Raw genomic sequence first — 4,011 nt, 5'->3', positions numbered from 1 at the left:
GAATTTCAATGAGCAGATTGTATTAGCGTTAACGACCTGCCCGTTTAGGATGGAATGAGAGTAAAGGGGGCAGGGTGAAGGGAGATTGGAAGACCGAGTGAAGGGAGAATAGCTGAAAGTAAGAAAGGGAGAGCTAGGGGGAGGAAGAGACAGAGGGACGGACGTGCGGCCACACGAGGTGAAGAAAAAGAGTAAGAGCAAACAAAGGAATCCCGTTTTAATAAACTTTGGGGACAGAAATAAATTGTTATGTCTAAAAGGAGCCCATGCTCCCCCCACCCCCACCTTGGCTGTGAGAAGTCTGGAGAAGACAAGGTGTCCCTTATGCTCAGTGGGGATGGAGAATGTTGCTGCCGGCCCCTTTAGTATGTCAGAAGAAAAGCCCGGCAATCTACTGCCAAAAAAACAGCCATTGACAACTCTGTGGAGCCACTAGGCCCCCATGACTCAGATTCGAATCTGTGGCAGCTGGTTTGGGAACCGTGGTAGTTCAGTGGTAGCACTCTTACCTTCCAAGCAGGAAACCCACACTTGATTCCAGGCCGATGCACCTCAAGCACAGCCATGACCCTTCTGTCAGTGGAGGCTTGTGTGTTGTTTGATACTGAACAGGTTACAGCAGAGCTAAGATAGGCTATGAGGGAAGGCCCGGCAATATACTTCTGAAAATTCAGACAATGCAAACTGTGGTCATTACATAATTTCATGTCAACTTGAAGATATATCCAAGTGTAAGGGAGAGGTATTCAATCTGTCAATCAGTTCACAGCCTGATGCTGTCTCCGTGTGGACATGGCCTTCTCATAAGGAGGGCTCTGGGAACCCCACCTTCCTGCTGGCCAGCTACTCTGAGACCTGCCAGAGCCCTGTGACACGTTCACTGCCACTGGATCCACACTACTCTGCACTCACACGCTGCGATATTCCTGCACTCGGCATTGTTGCTTGTGACTGCATGAGTCTGACGAGGGATTTATGGACTTGAGTTGGACTGGGATGTTTCTCAGTATATCATTACTTCTTGATAAAAAGCTCTTTCTATATATATAAGCGGGTCTCTGGATTTGTTGCTCTAGTCAACCAGCCTGACACACAACCATACACTTCACCTCAGTCTGATTCCACTGTGCATAGGGTTGCCATGAGCTGGGTGTCAACATGACTGCAGCCACCAACAGCCAACACTTATCTAAAGTTTTAAATCATGAAGAGCTCTAATTCATGTTCACTAAGCTATACAGATGTAGTAAAAGTATTAAAAATGTACAGGAATGCTATATGCTGATTTAGGGATAGTAGATACTTCTGAGAGGCAGAATTTTTTCCCCAAAAGAATTCTTAGTAAGCAGGGGATGGCCCAGCCACAGATATTTCCCAGAGATAACTAAACACCCCACAGAATTGTTTTACTAGCTATGAAGGCTTACAACCATCGTTGTGGGACAATTTGGTCAATTGACACAACATAACCCATGAAGTTTATGTTCTCCATCCTAGTTTGGTAAACAGGGCCTGGGGTCTTAAAAGTTTGCAAACTGCCATTTAAGATACCACGTCTGGAGCAAAAGAGAAAAAAGTAACCAAAAATTGAAAGAAGGATGTCGTCTAATGGACTAATTACCTATGTGCACCAGGACCTCAACTATACTGAGACTACAACTAGATAGAACCCAGCTACCATTAGAGAGTACCAGACACACAGTACTAAAACCACACTCACTGCCATCAGAGTCATTGTTGAGTCAGAGCAACCCCCCTGTGGGCTTCCGAGACTGTAACTGTTTGCAGGTTTTACGGGAGTGGAAACCCCAGTCTTCCTCCCTCAGTTACTGGTGGTTTCAAGCGGCCCAAGCAAGCGAATCGCAGCCCACCGTGTAACCATACACCATCAGGACGCCTACAGAGAGAGGCAATAAGCAGTCCAGTGTAGAATGAGAGATAGTTGTTGAACAAAACTCAAATTAGTTTTTTAAAAAGCAGGGGAGAGGAGAAGGGAAACTGACTGGACTAGCAGAGACTAAATGAACCTCTGAAACTGTCATCCTGAGACACCCTTTAACTTGAATGGAAACCACTCTTGAAGGTCATCTGTTAGCTAAATGACAGCGTGGTTCATAAATAAGTACCATCTGTGAGAATGTGCTCCTTAAAAAGTCATATTGCTTTTACTATACTTTCTCTAGCTGTTATTGTTGAGTTTTTTGTTTGTTTGCTTCCTGCTTGTGTTTTGTATGATCCTCTGTCCATGGAATCCAGGATAGATAAATCTATAGAGACAATAACTGGATTAATAATTACCTAGAGGTGTGGCAGGGGAGGACGACTGGGGAATGGGGAACTAACAACAATGAAGACAAGAAGAAAATGTTCTGAAATTCACCCTGGTGAAGATTGCACAACGTTTCTTACTATGATTGGACGATTAAATTGTATGATATGCGGTGTGTGTATCAATAAAACTATTCTTTAATCATATGTATGCGAACAAACAGTCGACATTTACCCTCCAATGAAGTTGAGACTGGCAGGGAGGACAGGGAAGCGAGGGTAAGGGAAAGTGAACAACCCGATGGAAATAATGAGAATGTTGGCACAGTGCGAACAGCACAGCCAATGCCACTTAACAATATGTATAACATCAAAATCAAACTCATTCCTGTCGGGTCAGTTCCTACTCACAGCACCCCTATTATAGGACAGTAGGTCAGAGTAGAACCACCCCCAAGTGCCCAAGGCCACGAACCTTTCTGGAAGCATGTTTCTGTCCAGGAGCCGCTATTGAGCTGGAACCACCAGCATTCTCATTAGCAGGCAAGCATTTAATCACTGCATAAATGTTCACGTACCATAATAAGGTTTGTTTGAAAATTTTGTTTGTGTTTTAAGAAGAGTACATTTCAGGAAGGAGAAGCAGCTATAGTAAGTTGTATCATGTAGTGGCAGAACGCATAATAAATGGCCTTGAACTGCTAACCTGAAGGTCCGCCGTTCAAAGCCACTAGCCACGCCATCGGAGAAAGATGGGACTATCTCCTCCCATAACGATTTACAGCCCTGGAATCACTTCCATGGCAACTGGTATGGTTTGGGGTTTTAAAACAGGAATCAATAACGGTTTAATGTTGCAACAGCAGAAAGTAAAGCAAGGTTAATAGGTGTGTGTAAGAGGAGGGAGGCAATCGGACATGAAATATAGGTATGCATTACTTAACGTCCATTCAGACAATAACCAACCACACATACACCAGTAAGGCTGGGCACCCAGGTGTCTGTGTGCCAAGTCACCAAACTCCCATCTTAGAGTCCCACTTCTGCTCAGCCTGGTGCAACAGAGTGAGTCTACTCCACATGTTTTGCCTGGTATGATCTCATAGAAAGGTCTGCACACTGGTGCCCCAACCCTGGTCAATGCCCTCAATTTCCTTGACCCTTACCGTCTACCTCAGGCAGGTTCTCACAGGTGAGCTGGCCTCCCCTGCAGCTGGCTAAACAGAGAAGGCAGGAAGCAACGGACAGCCAGACTCCTGGCAGTGCTCACCTGCACATCTGCAGGAGGAACTTTAAGGGCAGGACTCATCACAGCCGCCAGAAAGTGCGCCCCTCAGATACAGGCGCTCAAACACTGTTGAGTGAAGCATACACCTGTGTACATCTTTTTGTGTATCCACATATGTGGTTTGACTTTTACCAACAGAGTGGGGAACCAATAAGGACTGCTAGGTAGAACCCGTTGGTAGCAATATGGAATGTAGATTGGACTTGAAGCGATATGAAAAGTAGTATCTTACAAATGTGGCTGGACCAGAGGATGGACACTGGTACAGATCCGACCTGGAATCACAGGGAATCCAGGACTGATGAACTCTCAGGTCCAGTGGTGAGAGTGATGATACCGGGAGGGTGGAAGGACGGTGGGGTGGAAAGGGGGAACCGATTACAAGGTTCTACATATAACCTCCTCCCTGGGGGATGGACAACAGAAAAGTGGGTGAAGGGAGACGTCGAACAGTG

This window comes from Echinops telfairi, unplaced genomic scaffold (genome assembly GCF_000313985.2).
Source record: "Echinops telfairi isolate 266 unplaced genomic scaffold, ASM31398v2 ScPeMD7_7467;HRSCAF=8505_1, whole genome shotgun sequence".
NCBI classification, from domain to species: Eukaryota; Metazoa; Chordata; class Mammalia; order Afrosoricida; family Tenrecidae; genus Echinops; species Echinops telfairi.
This window is presented reverse-complemented; position numbering follows the sequence as displayed.